Below are 18328 nucleotides of genomic sequence, written 5' to 3'. Positions count from 1 at the left end.
TTAGTATAGCTGAGAATATGTGGTTACTGCCTCAGAGCTGTTGCTTTATTTCCCCTTTTCTCAGAGTCTGTGTTTCTTTTCCTGGCTGAGGACCTGACCAGAGTGGCCCTGTGTGCTACATGTTGTTCCAGGGAAATGAGGGGATGGATCACGATTGGAAGGGCTCACACAAGCAGCTCACTTGCAGCTCTGGGTCTTTCATTCCATTCAGCCTTTCTATGGTCTGTAGATTCACTGCTGTGGTCCCACTGTCACGTGGACACACTCAAAAGCCACAATGATGTTCCCCTATGTTCTTTAGCTTTTTTTTTTCCTTTTCTTTTAATAAATGGAGATGAACAAGACTTAAACATATACAAACCCATGGACAGATATCCTAATTCCTTTTAGTACAAGATAAACTCCAGTCAGAGTATTGCCTTTCCAATCAGGCTAAAATTTGCATTAATAAACCAATCTTTTTTAAAGATGTTAAGATCCTGCACTTGGTAAAGCCACATGAAACTTTCAGTACCTTTTGAATTCTGCCATGTGAGTTATGGAGGTGTTTGAATATTTTTTCCACAGCAATTTAGTTACACATCTGCCAGCACTACTGTTGTGTGGTCAGAAAAAACACTGCATGGCTTTGAACTTCTCAAGCATGACTGTAAAAGGATATTGTCTGTGCTTCTCAGTTATATCAAATGAGTTCTACATCAGTTCTTTGCTTTGCTGATCTTATTAGAAATAATTAAATTTTTTATCTGATTTACATTTAGCAGCTTTGTTTAGCTAGGGTGTTTTGTTTGGTTTGGTTTGTTTTAGCAGATCATTTACTTCTGAATCCTGTTCCATGCTGCCATTCACCCAGCATTATTATTACCAAATTCTTTCTGAGAGTTCACTACCTTCCTCATGATTCACTATGTTCCCATTTAGCAAGTTTAATAACAGGATCTGGTTTCAATCCTCCCTACACAAAAAAAAACACTTCAGCTTTTCATTCAGAGGAGGAACTTGATGGAATGTGCCTGGTGCTCAGAGCAGCACCCAGTTCTCAAGCAGCTCCTCACTGGGGCCAGCTGTGCTGCCTGGGGCTGTGCTTTACAGGGATGTGGGTCTTCCTCACCTCTGCTGCCAGAGAAAGAAAGGGAAGAGAGGAAGAATAAAGGTAATAAAAATTTAGCTTTTTTTTCATCAGGCTAAAGAAAGGGAGAAACCATTCTAGTTTCAAGCTGAAAAATCCTAAAAATTCTGAAAATATTGAAAATGTCTAAGGAGGTGAATCTTGAATCCTTACAGTGTATGCATTAAGATGTGGTTATATACAGATGTGGTTATATACAGATGTGGTTATATACAATGTCAGCACAGTCACATCGTTTGGTAGCTCTAGTGACCAGGAGCACCACAAAAAGGGTGGGCAAATAAGGTGTGGTGCATTAGCCAGGGCATGGCAGGGCAGTCTGCATGACAGTTCATGTGTAAGGGCATGCAGGAAGGGCACTGAAGCCCTTGCCAGCTCAACCAAGGAGTGATAGTACACACCCAGCAAAAGGCCATGGCCTCTCTAAATTTTACACCCATTATGACTGACAGCTTCACAAACAGGTCTCCAATGGGCACATGCAGCCACCCAGCTGTCAAGCTGCAAGCTGTGCCCTGCTCTTACACCACCACAGGACAACAGAAGTGAGCACACCTGTGGGAGGTGCACCCAAGCAGAAGTACTCTTGAGTACAAGTCTCATGTACAAGCATCTGAGGGAACTGTTGGTTTGTCTAGCCTGGAGAAAAGAAGTCTCAGAGGAGATCTTATCACTCTCAACAACTACCTGAAAGGAGATTGTACCAAGGTGGGTGTCAGTCTCTTCTCCTTAGTAGCAAGTGACAGGACAAGAGAAAGTAACATCAAACCGTTCCAGGGAGATTTAGATTGGATGTTAGAAAAAATTTCTTCACCTAAAACATTATAAAGATTTAGAACAGGCTTGCAAGGGACATGGTTGAATCACCACCCCTGGATGTATTTAAAAGATGTGTAGATGTGGCACTTAGGAACATGGTTTAGTGGGGGACTTGGTAGGATTAGGTTAACTGTTGGACTTGGTGATCTTAAACATATTTTCGAACCTAAACAATTTTATGTTTTTTATGATTATCTGGACATTTGGCCCTGTGTGCATGACCTCAGAGAGGCAGATACATTATCACCATATGAACATGAAGCAGTAACAAGGTTTGAGAACCATTCATATCCAGTCACAAACTGCATGTAAGAGGACAATTTACACTGAGGTGAGGAAGATTCAGCACTGAATCTGGTAGCTAACAAACATCACTCCCATTTCAGATACCCTAATACATGAATGATGATTCCCTGCAATGAATGATGGCTGAGTAAGTGCAGGCTTACAGACATTTATCAAGGCACATCTGAGATATATCCAATTACTTGCTTACACCAAAATCAAATTTTCAGATAGACATTCCTCTAAAGCTAGCAAATACCTGAAAATAAGTTGTTCTAACATAAGTGCCTTGATTTGACCCATTCAGCATTTGGCCTTGAGTTTATCTCATGCTAGCATAGAAGCCCTTTGGGAGCTCATGAGATACCTGATGCCATACCAGCTGAACACCTCACCTTCTTGAACCTCTTTCTCCTCCTGAGAGTTAAGAAGAGTATTCTCCCTATTTTTTCCCTATTTATCTCAGGACTTCATCTTTCTCCTCTATCATCAAGCCTTTCCTGGCCTAGAAAACACATGATATAAAACCACCAGGCCAGTCCCATCTACAGGGACTGTGACCATCTTCACCACACCCTGCATCACGGCTCAGCAACGGCAAGTCTCCCTCTAGCAGTCTCAGCTTGGGCAGAAGCTCGATTCAAAATCCATTAAAGCCAGTCAAAGATGCTCTTTGATTTCAAAACATTTTGGATTTAGCCTTCTTTTTCATCCAGCAGGATTCCCTTCCAAATCAGCTCCAAGGCACAACGGTTGGATGCTGTGCAAAGGGTCCTCTAGTGCCAGTTGGAGCTCTGTGAATATTAAAAAGCACAACGTTGTACTTGACTTTCAGTCAGTTACATTCTGCCAGGACTTGCACTTTGAAGCAGAGAAGGGGAGGGGAAAGGGGAGATAATCTGTCATGTGAGTGTATGCAATCTTCACCGTTAGACCATAAGGAAACCATAATGCTACCTTATTAAGACTATCAGTGTGATGAAAACGGATTATTTACTTTGTTACCCGTAATGCTTTCCCAGAAAGTAGTTTATGGATATAATCTTTGATTTTCTTTGAACCAGACGCATCCCTGATCACAGTTGTTCTTATAGCTCATAGATGTTTCCACTTTCAGGCTACCACTTTCAGAAACAAACAGCAGGAAGAGCAAGAGGCATAAAAACTGAGCTGGTCAGTGACCAGCAGAGTCACAGATCTGATGTGTATGGGCAGGACCAGAGCTCACCTGCCTGTGCAGATCCTGGGCTTGCTAAGGACATACTGACATCTCAGTATCTGAGTACACAAATACTAGCAATGACCTGTGTCGTTTCATCAGTAGTTGGCAGCTATTGGCAGCCACACTGTCTGAGCTCCTGACCAGCACTGGCACTTTCCTGAGCTTAGTTCCCTGAAGTGACACATACATGTACAGGAACTGGGCAACAGAAAACTCTCAAAAAGTATTGTGGTTTTATTCTGGCAGCCAGCTAAGTCCCACATAGGCACTCACTCTCTCCCTCCTAGTGGGATGGGAGAGAGAATTGGAAGGGGGAAAGTGAGAAGACTTGTGGACTGAGATAAGGCCAGTTTAATAGGTAAAGGAAAAGCTGCAAGCACAGCAAAGCAAAAAGGAATTCATTCACTACTTCCCATGGGCAGGCAGGTGTTGAACCATCACTAGGAAAGGAGGGCTCTGTCATGCATGATGGTTACTTGGGAAGACAAATGCCTTTGCTGCAAGCATCATTTCTCTTTCTCCCCTGCAGTTTTTGTTGCTGAGTATGACATCATATGGCATGGGAAGAGAAGCAGCAAAGACCTTGACTAAGTACTGCTCTGCAGTAACTACAACACCTATGTGATCAACACTTTTGGTCACACATCCAAAACACATCATCACATGAGTTCCTATGAAGAAAATCAACTTTATACCAGCCAAACTCAGTACACCCATGGCTAAGAACTGGGTATTAAAAACAGGCCAAGGCTGAGGCAAAGGAGAGATTCAGCTCCAATGGGTTATTCCAGCTCCAAAGATTATAAAAGAGCATTCCAGAGACAACACTGTATTTTACCAAGGCAAGGTCAACCTTCCACAGATGATTTGTCACCAGCCATGTTGGGACACTATGTCCTTGCTGTCCTGTTCAGCATAGTCCCAGTCATTCTGTGAGTATGGCAGTGAAAAGGTAGGTCAAATGAGAGCCAGATTCTGACTCTTCTTAGAAATTCAGGGTGAATCATAAGTCATAAGAAAGCTTTCAGATTAAAACTTTAATTGAATTGTGTTATTTAAAGGTGAGGGCAATTTATGATATTAAAAAAAAAAGGGGAGGAAAAATTTCTTCCATGAAGATGACCCCAGCTGCTGCCTGCCATGGTCATACGTCATTGGGTTTGTTACTTACACCTTCTTTACACACCACAGCTGTATCTAGGCTTGCACTAGCTCAGCAAAGCCTTGAACATAGCTGCTTCCCTTGCTGCTCTGACATGATCCAGCATTGAGCTGTTCTGTAACCAATATGAGCCCTAAAGTGGCCTGTAGTCTGTTCACAGTTCTGTGAATCCCCTGGAAGGTCCTTGCAGCCACATGAATCACAACTCAGTGATGTGCTTTCAACTTGCCTTGAGACCCACAAGCCTGTCCCAGCTCTTGCTGCACATGGCTATGTATCTGAGTCCTGACAAGACTTAGAGACAGGCTGGTGATGAAATGTGTTATGGTAGTCAGATGCTTTTTCTCTTCTTCCAGGCAGTAAAAGTAGTTGCATTCGGCCCTCTTCTTTGTATGTCTCTATGAAATTTGTTGCTATCAGTGGGATGGGAAGCTTTCAAAGGGGTACTCTTCCTCAATTCTTTTCACTTGCAGTGTTAAGAGGTCTACAAATCCTGCTGTGAGCACAGCTCTTTCACCTCGGTTTTTCCTGTGCTACCAACTGGAAGGAAGCAGAAGGAAGCCTTTGAAGAAGGTGCAACCTCCTACTGGGGTTTGAGCCACCCCTGGCTCAAGGCTTGTTAGGCATGCAACTGTGAGACTCTTTTTCCTTAAAAATGTGAGCCCCTGTTAAAAATATATGTCCTTTTAGCCTATGTGGCACCCATACATCAGATGTGCAGAACATGTCCTCATATGAACCCAGTAGCTATTCAAACCAGCAAAGGTTTTGTTCATTGTATTATCTGAGAGAGCTACAAGAGCCTGTCCTTGTATCCTGCCTGCATGGATTGCTGCCCTTCTGAGAGCTCATTAGGCAACTGAATTGCACACAGGACCTGACCAAAAGCTTACTGGAGCCACTGAATGGTTTTCTATTGATCCAAGCCCTTGAACTGCAGTTGTACAGGCAAAGTAAATTGTGCAGAGTTTCTGCTTTCATCCCATCAGGATAATATTTGAGTTTCCCTACTTTGCCTCTTTTTCTCTTTTGTCTTTTTTTGGACTTTGATCTATTTGGTTCAGACAGATCTCCCCTCCTACAAATCTGCTTGCATTTCTAAATTCAGTTATTAGCAGAGGGAAGAAGAGCAACAGTGAGAAATCAAGGCAAAACAGCAGTAAATGGAGCTTGCTTTAACACACCAATAGCCAGGAAAGAGGGAGTGAACCACAAACTAATTACAGTATTAAAACAATAACATCAAGAAAGCATAATGCATTATGGCTTTGCAATTAAATGGCATGCTTTATCTGATGAGTTCCTTGTGCTTTACGAACTCTAGTTAATTAAATCTTCCTCATGCACACGATATGCAGAAGGCAGTAATCCTCAGGAAGAGTTTCAAACAGTTTAGCTGAAAGTGCAGACCACCCTAGGAAATTAGAATTTTTCTTTAGGAAAGTCATGTTTGGTACCTTTGCTCTGGAAAAGCTCCTCCCCATTTGAACAGAAAAATGACTGAGGAGATAAAAGCTTAATTCACCTGAGTTTAGATGAGGTAGTTTAGGGCAAGAGAGGCCAAATTTCTTAAAAAGCAGCTGTTAAATTCTGTGAAAAAAATCATAACTGGAAAAGAAGGAAAAGCAAAGATTACACAGATGCTGCATTAACTGCCAACATCTCCTTCCTTTTCTACCTCCTGTTTGCCTACTCCTCCCCTTGCCTGACTTGTTGAACCAGTGACAGGTGAGATTTCAGCTTGGAAACAAAATTCCTTTAAAAGGGTAATAAAAAGTGTGGGTGTCTTCTATGCTCAGCTTACAGTAGCAACACCAGCAATAGACTGGGGTATGAATGCTCTTTTAGGTGCATGCCAGCTGTCAAACTTACACTAAACAATGTTCTTAATTAGTAATAATGAGTTGGCAAACTCCTGAGAGTTTGTAACCAATTTTTTTTTTTATAATTATGATCACTTAAAGACAATAGCATATTACAGATGATGACTAACAAGGACAATGCAAATGTCAATTGGAAAATAGGGCTCTAATCATCCCAAGTTGCCTTAAAGCACAAATCACTGCAAGTGCATGCTTTGTTCAATGGAAAAAAAAACATGCTAGGGAAAGGCTGTGTGCTGGGAAAATAAAGAGCAGAATTATCCTGCTTCCTGTGGTGGATGCTGAAAGGACAACACAGAGATTAATGAGAAAGTGCTACGAAATATCACATAAAGGGACCATTCCCATGGTGCTGCACTTGGTGATCAGAAAAGATTTCAGGGCAGACCTGTATTGGGAGAGGTAGGTGTGTGGTCTGTGCATCCACATCACCACTTATAAACTTGCAATGCACCTGTCGTAAACATCCAGTTGTCTTTACAAGGGTGGCTAGTGCTATTTTATGCACCCCAGGATACTCCATTTAATTTTCAGTTGCATATTTTAGACTTATGCATCTATGCTAGATATCCACAGAAGGCTGACAGATATGATGTAAGACCTGTGGAAAAACTGTCCCCTCCTTGAGGTGCAGCTGGAAAGCAGATGGGAAAAAAATACATTTTGCATTTAAACGTTTGCACCAAGAAAGAAGAGATTTCATGTCCTATCTATTAACCTTGTGCTGCTACTTGCAACATCACACCTTGGCTTTCCCATCAGACATTCCCTGAAAGTTGGCAAACTTGGAGGAATAAGGCAAGAGCAAAACTCTGAGCTCAAAAGTGTTGTATATGCAGGCAGTGCCATGTCACAACTGTCTGGTGATTGAAAGAACTGTACTGGCATTTGGAATATAATGGCTGTCTCTGTGGAAGGTGATGCATTAGGAAATAAGTGAGCATGTCCAAGGGAGCCTGTGGCATAGAGCAGGACTCTTGATGAGTTCCACGTCTAGGCTTGCAAAACATGGGTTTCTCTGTGAGGGGTGACAGTGAAGGCACAAGCGGACCTCAGATTTTGGGGATGAATGGAGTGAAAAAAGTCCTTTTGAGGTCTCTCTTCAACTTCTCTTGCATTTTTGGCACTAATGGAGATTCAGATTTTTTAGATTATTTTTGTGCGATTTATTTGGGGATATATGGCTTTTTTTTTCCCCCCTTACCTTGAAAGACAAAGTAGAAAACAACTCCGTTGGAGCACAGAGTGTGCCTTATCCAAACACTGTTAAATGCAAGAGAATAATCTGCAGAGTAAAGGAAGGAGATGCCTCTCATCCATCATGGTGACACTGCTGAAGGCCAGGAGATGAAGGTTTGATTTTGCCTACTCTGACAGCACTCATTCAGCCAGCAAATCTCTGCCACATTGCACTCAGCTCTGAAAGGTAACTGGTAGCATATACATGAGTTATGGATACATGGACATATGCAAACATGATGGAAGAAAACATATCAGCATAATCCTGAAAGCAAGGGACAGGAAGGCATGTGAATTATTCGTAGAATATGGGTACTTCAATCTCTCATTTGTGCTGTACCGACCAACTCAGAAGGCAGAGTCTGTGCTCAGCATACAAATCTTGCCTTCTGTGTCTTGGTAGGTTCAAGGGGGATTTGACCAGAGACTAGGGATGTTGTGGCATTCCCTCTCTGTCTGTGTGTGTGCAGGGTTATAGGGCAGGAGATGAGTCCCTTGGCAGACAACATCCTCTTTCCTAACCCCAAGATAAGTGATTTCCTGCCTTCCATCCATACCTAGCAGCACTTTAAGTATTTACAACTATGAAGGATTAAAACTAATATTCTGTACCCTCAAAGAAAAACCCCTCAAGTCTTCCAAAAGCATCACAAAATAAACAGAGGGTCACTTTTCTTGGCACTCCTAGGTTTTTCATGGTTTAATCCTTTTTTACCATGGCATGACTGAGTACCTCGATCATTGACCACAGCACAATGTAATTTTAAATACCTTAACCTAGGTACTAATTGTAGTTTGGCTGCAAGAGCTTTCATTTGGCACCAGCAGAAAATCCTGTTTGAAAACCCTGGCGAATTTGGTCAGGTTCTGTGTTCTGTGCTAGCAAACCCAGACTGCTGTCACACCAATCTAGACAGCTGGAGGACAGCTCTAACCTTAGGTGACTTGCAGTCACCACCAGGCTGACAGTGTGGGTGTCCAGTCTCAGGCTGAAAAGTCATTCTTTTGGGTAGTAAGCCATCTCCAAATGTCCCACAGAAAACAGCAGATATATTACCATGTTTACTGATATGAACTCTGGGAATGACAGACAATTTATATTAAACACAGACTGAGAAGGCTGGAGGTTTAGTACTGCTCACCTAACTGCTTTGTTTGCACCAATTGGTGCTTGGATTGCACTCACTGGAGTTCACAGATTTTGCAACGAGACTGGAGGGTAAATCAGTCATGAGCTCCTTGTCTGGGGCATCCTCACATGCCTAGATATGTTATCCATGCAGAGATATCCCAAATCACCACACCTAAGCTGTTACCAGAACAGGGCACTATAATCTCTTCAGCTGCTCCCTGCTTCAACAAAGGAAGCTTGTTGAGAGGCAGCTGATAATGAGGTTACACCACTTTCCACATCACAGCTAGACTTTATGCATACTACTGCATGGCACTGTGCAGATGACACAGCTCTCTTGGTACTGCCTCAGAGCTCTTTGGACATTTCTGTGCAGCTTCATGCAAAAAGTAGAGTACGATCCCCAGGGAGCCTAATAGAATTATAGAATCATTTAGATTGGAAATGACCTTTAAGATCATCAAATCTAGGTCTAGAATAAACTAAAAAGTCAGGGGAGAATATATTGACCCAGCAAGAGCTTCCCACAATGACTGCTCACATCCAGACCAGGTTGGAGGAGCTCAAGGATCACTACACTTGTCTATGTTAACATAAAGTCAGTTTTCTCATGTGCATGAATTTAGGTTAGTAGCTGCCACATATGGATTCTAATTACCCTTTTAATCAGTCACAGAAAACTATCAGATTCAGGTAGTGTGTTACAACAACATACTTGTGCTTTACAGAACCTATAGGACAACGTAAATATCCTTAAAGCAAAGAGACATTTTCAAGAAGATGAGCCAGTGGCTAGCCAGTGCAACTGGCCATGTAGCTAGTACCTTCCATGTTGGAACTGACAAATAATTATGTTGAATTATGCCTTTTAAGACATTTTTCAAGCTGGAACATCTCCCCAGCCTATACAGTACCCAAAGCAGGGCAGAGACTGAAGCACACATTTCGGCTCTCTGCATTTGCTCCACATGGAATGTAAAGGAATTAAACAGCTACTGATATTCTCTCTGCAAAGATTTGTCAGAGGTCAATTCATGGCTCTAGAGTGTTCCTGCAACTCTTATACCCTGCATTCGTTGCCATTGCCTAAACGTAATTGAGGGTGGGAACAGGGCCTCTAAAACCTTTTTTCAGTTTTTGCTTGGTTTTTTTTTTCCTTAAGCTTCTGCTGCCACAAACCATCATGCACTGATGAAAGACAAACTGAGCAACTTTGAAATGCAGTTTGAATTGGTTGTGAACAGCAACAAAAAAACCATAAACAGACAAACCAAAAAACAAACAAACAAAAACTAAGCTAAAAATAAATAATTTGATAATGCCTCAGAGAAATATCCATCTTCTTCAGAATTGCACTTAGTAATTCTATCATGATTATAACAGAATGTAATGTCATAAGGTGGGCATTACTCTTATTTGTACACAGTTTCCTAAAAGAAAGTGGAGCTCGGGGTGCCTCTTAAACTAATAAGACATTTAACTACCTCAGTAACATTTGGATATTCAAGATAAAGACAAAGCTCTATGTCTTCTATTAACAAATTACTAGCTCCCAAAGATGGCCTGCATAGCCTGTTGTACAATTAGGGACAAATACAGTGTCTGTGACATATTTACTGAATGGAAATTAGAACAGGTCTGGGTGATGTATGATGACTGGGTAATGATTGTAAGTAATGGTCTGTTTGTACATCTGAAAAAAGCAAACAAAGCCATTAGCCCTTCCCTTAAGTCCTCCATCACCCAGAGGCTGTCATGTTTCTTTAGGTTACTTGGGATAGAGGAGTGGAGATGAGAAAATGAGCTGCCAGAAAAAAAGACTGACAAAGAGGAGAAGGAGAGAGAGAAGAGCAGGCTGTTTCTGGAACTCAATCTGGGTTACTCTGGTCCCATATTCTGTCCTCTACTTTTTCTGTTTCAGTGGCTGATGCTCTTTTCCATCCAGGTTTATCAGTCTCTTTACTAGTTCCTTCCCTGGCTCCTTGGCAATCAGCATGTCTCATTTACATGCCTCACCCCAGACAATCTCATTCCTGAACTTCATCATCCCTGCGGGCCCTTACTCATGCCTCCAGTCATAGATAATTCTGTGGAAAAATCAGTTCAATCCTAAGGAGCTCTATCTTTCTGTTTCTCTCCACCCCCAAAAACCAAAACAAACCAAAACAAAATCCAAACAAATTAAAAGACAAGAAAAAAAGAAAATAAGGAAAAAAAGATTAACTATTAGAGATGGAATAGGGGAAAAAAATAAAGAACATGGTTATGGTAAAACACAGATCCACCACGAACATTTGAGTACAGACTACAAAACTGTTCTAGGAAATGGGAAACGTTGAAGAGGAAGGAAAATGTGATTTGAGGAAACAGATGGCAGCTAAGGAGATTAGTGCTCATCAAGCTGCAAGAAAAGAAGAAACAGTTAAGGGGTAACTATGAGAGATCTATGAAATTATGAGTCCCAGTGAGTTGGTCATGAGAGAAAACATATCCCTAGTTCCTGCCAGTGGACAGCTAGGGCTTTTCAAATCAATCATCTGGCAGGTCCAGTCAAAAACAAATCAAAGCAAGATGCTTCTTCAGGCAGTGTACTAATCTGTGGAACTCCCCTCTCCTGCCATCTCCCTGGATCATTTTACTTTTTAAATCTCCCCCACAGTCCAGACAATATTATTTTCTCTTTCAGCTCCATCCTCCTGCACTGCCTCAGAAATCCTCCCCACAATATTTTCCTTATGTACATCCATTTGAGCTCCCAATATGTAGCTAGTTGGGTTGGATATTTGCTTTTACTCTTCTAGTAAAAGTGTGGCATTAGTGTATAAGGCAGTACTCTAGAAACATCTCCCTTTCATCCTGAAAGCCACACACACTTTCTGAGCCATCTAGAATCTACAAGTTGTGTCATTCCCTGTATATTGCAAAGGCAGAAGACAATGACCTGCAGATAGCAGCTGACACAGGATTTGTATCAGATTTCCCCTTCTGCTCAGCTTGGGAGGGAAGTTGTAAGTTGATCAACTGTAAGTTTACTCCTAAACTGAGGATCTCTGCAGATCAGGAGGTGACAGACTGGGATTCAGGTATTTCTAGTACATTATCTTGTCATCTTGCTCTGTTGTCTCTGAGTACATCAGTAACTTTCTCAGGGTCACTGGCACGTCATCACAGCCAATAAATTGTGCAAAAGTATTCATCTTTCTTGGTGTACAGAGGCCTGATACCACAGAAACTCCAGAGGCAATTTCTCCTCCTAGAAGTGAAGAGGAAAGGGCAGAGATGGCGAAGCTGGCATGAGAATGTACTAAAGGCATCTGCAGATTTTCACAGTTTTGTTACTCAAAACAGCATGAAAAACAACCTTCTTTAATCTTTAGCAAAGAGCAAGCTGGCTGAGGACTTCACAGGGAAATGCAAAACGCTGAAGGATATCATGGAAATAAATGATACATTTTACCTCAGGTCAAACAGAAGAGAGAGAATGAGCTTCAGATAAGAAAGCTGCAGGTAGGAGGGAGTGTAAAATATGAGGAGAAACCACAGGGTTAGAGTAGAAACAAACAAAATTACTTTCTTTTTTCTTGAGCTTTAATTTCTGAATTGCTGGTTGAACTTTTCTGTGAAGGAGGTTTTGTGTGGGTTAGGTTCGGATAGCTTTTCTTCTGGTAGAAGAAAAGAAAGAGTGGTAAGTGAATGGGTGTTTTGGAGTATATCTGATACTTATTTGAAGAGGGGGAGTTCTTTGGACTCACCTAAAATAAACAATATATCTCATAAGGCTTCTGTAGATTACAACAATTTGGCATAATTTCACTGGAGAAATGACCACTGGGGTCCTTCAGAACATTTAATATCTGTGCAAAGGGTGTTTTAAAATGTTACTGTTTTCCAGTCAAAACTTTTTTACTTCTCCAACACTCAATTCTGATATCACCCCACCAGCTACCCAAAGAATTTTCCTATTTTTTTTGGAAGCAGGATATTAGTTAATGTTTATTTAAAGGAATAAGAAGACTGGAAAAAAAATCTCATGATGAGAAATCCTGAATCATCAGGTGGACTCTTAGATTTTCCTCCTTCATACAGTGAAAGAATAAGTTGTTACAAAATCTACCTGCAAGAACTCTAGATTCTCTGCCAAGTCTTCACATCTTGTTGGGTTGCTGTAGGGTCAGCAGCTGGAGATGTACACAGTCCCTGGATGACACAGCTGGGTAGGTCAGGGATGGATTCAACAGCCCTTATGGTTAGAACTGAGTTTGTTAAGAGATGGTGGCTCAGTTCCCACTGTGGGCTGGGTGGGAACCAGGAGTTCCCCTCTCTTGCAGGCACCAGGTGCTGCTGACAGGAGCTCTGTCTGCATATTGCTTCTGTCTGCATAAAGCTTTCTACTGCTTTCCACAAAGGTTACACTAGCATCTTTAACCTCCAATTTGAGAAAGAAAACACAATTCACACATTGCCTTTGCCAGCAATGCTTGCCACAAGTGTGTCCCTGCTGACCCTCATCTCACTCAAAGAACTAACTAGCTCAGTGTAGAAATTACTGGGAAAAAATGTTTGATAATCAGTTTTGTCACAGTTCAGTGCAGTGACTTTAATGATCCCTTCTGGTCTTTTTGTGTTTGTGGCTCTTTGAACGTTTACCCCTGTGGTCATGGGCAAACATGTCTGGCAGACACAGGGTTAGAAACCAGAAGAACCTGGTTCCCATTCAGTTCATAGACCACTAGGTCAGACTTTTCTCACTGTCTGTTTACATGATGGTAGAACCATATTTAATTCAATTTTCAGATTGGAAAGATAATGTTGGAGTCTTTCACATGTGTATTTATCCAGCTTCATCCAGCTCTTTATGCTCAAGCCTGTTAGGTGATTCTAATGAACCAATGCCCAGTGAAGCTAAGATCCTTGTCACAGAAAACCAGGTATTCTCTTGTTCTTTTTTCCTTTTTGACAGCAATTAAAGGAAAAAAATGTGCCCTTATTACAGCCCATCACCTGCTGAATCATCAGTCAATACCCTACCTATGTGTGCAAGGCTTTTTAAAAATACTACACTCATTATTCCCTGACCTAGTGATTTATATCATGATCCTTTGTGGGAAGAAAATGAACTAAGGCCACAAAGTGGGGGACTGAAATCAATAGCACATTGTAATAGATTGAGCAAATGGTACCCTAGATGATAGAAAACTGCAGGCAGGAGGAAGGGAAATACCAAGCCTATGTGAAATATGCCAATTTAAGTTCTCATGATTTTGACAGATCAAAACCCTTGAGGCTTTATTGAGGTGGGTTTGCTTTCTCAGCAGTCTCACTGAAACCATAGAATCAGGAAGAGCAGAGCACAGCACCTCATGCATGGCTGAAATGAGAAATGTCTGGTGGAATTGCCAGCTGCATCTATGTACTGGTGAGACTTACCAAGCGTTTTCAGCAAGTCCTAGGGTGCTTTTCTTACTTGCACTTGCATATTTCCTGGAGTTGAATATTTTCCAATGGTCCTTTCTTCCAAAAGCTTCAGATGGCAAGCTGCAGTCTCAGTGCCATTCCATCAAGCACGTTCAGCAATACAAATTTTGGCAACCCTTCTCCAGACTCTGACTATGAATAGGTTGAGAGCAGCCCCGAGGAGAACTTGAGGGTGTTGATAGATGAAAAACTGATTATGATCCAACAGTGTATGCTAACAGCCCAGAAAGCAAACCACATCCTGAGCTGCATCAAAAGAAGTGTGGCCAGCAGGTCAAGATGTACCAGTGGAGGTTTAAGTTGGACATTAGGAAAAATTTCTTCACTGAAAGGGTGGTCACATCAAGCACCAGAACACGCTGCCCAGAGAAGTTGTTGAACCCCCGGAGGTTCTATATGTCACATAAGACTATATGTGATGCTTAGGGACATGGTTTAGCAGAAAACTTGGTAGTGTAAAGTTAATGATTGGACTTGATGATCTCAAAAGTTTTTTCCAGTCTATAATTCTCTGACTCTCCTCTATTCCAGTCTTGTGAGGCCTCACCTGGAGTACCATGGAGTACCATGTCCAGATGTGGATTTAGTCAATCAGGTACTGAGGAGGCCACAGAGATGATCAGAAGGCTGGAATATCTTCCCTGTGGAGAAAAGTTCAGAGCGTTGGAGTTGTTCAGCCTGGGGAAGAGAATGCTGGGAGCTTAAATAGTGTTCTTTCAGTACTTAAAGGGGGCCTACAGGAAAAAGGAGTGTAGTGATAGAGCAAGGGCTAATGCTTTTAAATTGACTGAGATTAGGTATTAGGAAGAAATTCTTTAATATGAGAGTGGTGAGTCATTAGAACAGGTTGCTCAGAGAAGTTGTGGATGCTCCACCCCTGAAGCATTCAAGGCTAGGCTGGAAAAGGTTTAGAGCAACCTGATCTAGTCAAAGGGGGTTGATTTATGGCAGGGGAAGTGGAACTAGATGGTCTTTAAGGTCCCTTCAAACCCAAACCGTTCTATGTTTCTACAACAAGATCAGAGACAGGCCACCTTTGAAGAAAACAAATAAATAGACCATCATTAACCTCAGGGTTTCTTCTTGGTTTAATATGAAGTCTTTGAAAATGAGTTTTTCTTCAAAATCTTTCTTCAGGATCTTCAGAGGGTGTGGACCTGACATGTACTTTGCAAACTGGGAACTCTTCAACATTTCTGTGGTGCATGGGTAAGCACCCAAAATGCTTGGTTGTTCTCTACACACCCTGCATCTCTCAAAAGGGCCCTTAGAGATGTGATATCCTCCTTCATAGCAGTAGGCTGGCTTCAGTCATTGTCAGCATTGGAAGAGGAGAGTTTTTCTGAGGAGGAAAACATATTTTCTGAGTGCCTACCAATACCAATCTCTATGCATTTTGTGCCAATCGGGGCTGATGTGACTTCAAAGACTACAAAATGCCTCGAGGTGTAATACATTTATCGGGTGTTTAACTGGATAAGTCTTTTCTCTCTCAAGTCTTTGGAGTTCTCCTGGCATGAGATAATAATAAACCCTATCTTGCTTATGCACATTCAGTTAATATAATCTGAATTAATTTCTCTTAATTAAGACAGCTCTTGCTTTGCCAGTTGCCTCTGGATTTTCACATCCAGCAAACCCCAGCTGCAACACACAGTGCAGTTCTGAGCATACAGAGGAATATCAGCTGAAATTTGTTGCTAAAAATAAGTAGGAAATCTCTGTGGAAATAGGTCTCATTTTTCCACACTAATTTCTCCAACTTTACTGATGGTAAATCTTCAGGGAAATATTTATCTTTATTTTCAGCTTCTTTAAAAGGAAAGTTTTAGCTCTTTCCTCTTTTGTTCACTCTTAATTTTTTCTTAAAAGTCTGTTTTATGGTACATAAAACAGCAAAGTTCAAACTCAGTCTGAGACCAATCCAGAGATGCACTTAACAGTGTGAGATGTCCTACTGACTTCCAGAGGAACTGCTTGAATGTTTCAGCTTGTGCTGGTGCTTAAAGTGCTTTGCTGCTGGGAAATTTCTTATCTTTTGATCTGGAAATGTGACCCCAAGAATGTATCTCAGGTGGGTGCCAATTTGACTCCTGGGGAGAGGAGAAAGGAAAGTGATCCATCGTCTCAGGGTGGATGTTGGCACACAGCTACAGCTGTTCAGACACCAACAGAAGGGCTCTAAGTGGTGAACACTGTGAATGCATTCAGATTTCACTGCCCTTCTCTGTAATCTGCCTCCTCACTGGCCACTGCAGCATTGAGAACAGTGATTTAGGTGCCCCACTGCAAAATGCAGAATATCTTTACAAAGTCACTGTCACCAGAGGAGCAAGGTGATATAAAGCCAATGAGGTACAAACACGCAGCCTCTTTCATGACCCTTCTACACAGAAGGGCAGAGAGGACACCAACTCTGGGCTCAGCAGAAAGCTCTGCAGCTGTTTGCAAAGGTGCAGCTGTGTCAGAGCCCTTCGGCAGCAGCGGCTGTCAGCACAGTGAGTTGTGAAGGGGTGGTGGGAGGCTGCCACGCAGACCCCCCCTGACATCTCTGTGGCTTGGGAGCTGCAGTGATTTTTGTTACATAATCAAAGCTCTTTTACGCAATCGCTCCTCCAGCATGGCCCTGCTACATCCGATTACTATGGAGGACGAAAAACATAGTTATTTTTAACATCTGGAGCAAGGATCAATGGGCTTAAAAGGATATTCAGAAGCAGCTGCTTCCATAAGGTATTCAAGTCAGTGGTGACCACTGCAAAAGCTGTTTCCTTAGGTTTTGGAGACTCTTTTTCCATGGCATTGGTTGCTCTGCATTTATAAATGAGAAGCTGAATGCTTTCTCTGTAAATGTAAACTACTTGCAGCCATTCATCCAGAGAGTCTAATAACAGCTTTCCAGGAGATTCTATTCCCTCACATCAGGAAAACTGTCAGTACTTCTAAAAGGAAATATCTCGTTCAGCAGCCTGTTTTCACGAAGGACATCTATCCCTAAGCACCTGTTGGCAGCAGTAGTTCATACATTGTGCAATATTAGAATGATTTATTCAGCAGACAATTCAGTCTTTGTTTCCAAGGAGTGGTAGTACTGTTACATTAAAAGAAGTAAAAGAGTGAGATTATTCCAAGAGTGGCCTTCATGATGTTCATTTTTGTGATTGGACAATGCTGAGCATACTGTAAGCCATTACAGTAAAAAGCTTGAGCAAAATCAGTCTGGGCATTTGAGGAAAGATAAAAAGGTTTGTTTCCCTCATTCCTCAAAAAAAGCAAAATCCTCATCATAGGTTAGTTAATCAAATTCCTTCATTACCTCAAAAACCAAAACAAATAAAACCAGAAAAAAAAAACTGTTAGGTGAACTTTCTTTTTTTATTAACCTGATCCAGCTGCACAAAAACATCTGGATTCCCATGGTACCAATGATGAAAAGAGGAACTTCTTGCTTCAAAGCCGAGATCTGACTTATCTAAGGCAGAGAAAAGGAGGAAGAATAAACAAAGACATGGAGAGAAAAAGCAGTCAGCTCAAAAGTTCACGGACTGGTCTGCCAATGAACTTACTGTGGAATATGACCTGAAGACATATAAGCTTATTTAATTTATATGTCGGCTTACCAATGATATGCTTGATGATGTTGTCTTAAACTTTACAGAGCGCCAAGTGTCTGTACACTGATGCTGTATCCTGGAAAGTCTGCAAAGAAGCATAACAAGAACAGCCACCCCTCATATGTATTTTAAATAAGAAAGCTCCCATAAACCTATTTTTCATTTCATATTACACCCAGCTCTGAAATACAATGCATGAGGGAGTCACAGAACAACCTGCAAAACATCAGGGCTGTAGTTTGGTGACATAAACATAATTTACTTTTATTCTCATGGACAGTGAAGCCTAAGGACATAATAAAATACAGCTTTCCCAGAAAAGAAACTTAAGTGTACAACTGCTTGGATTCGTTGAGTAAAGTGCTTTG

Source organism: Indicator indicator, chromosome 12 (genome assembly GCF_027791375.1).
Source record: "Indicator indicator isolate 239-I01 chromosome 12, UM_Iind_1.1, whole genome shotgun sequence".
NCBI lineage: Eukaryota > Metazoa > Chordata > Aves > Piciformes > Indicatoridae > Indicator > Indicator indicator.
Note: the sequence above shows the minus strand (reverse complement) of the source record.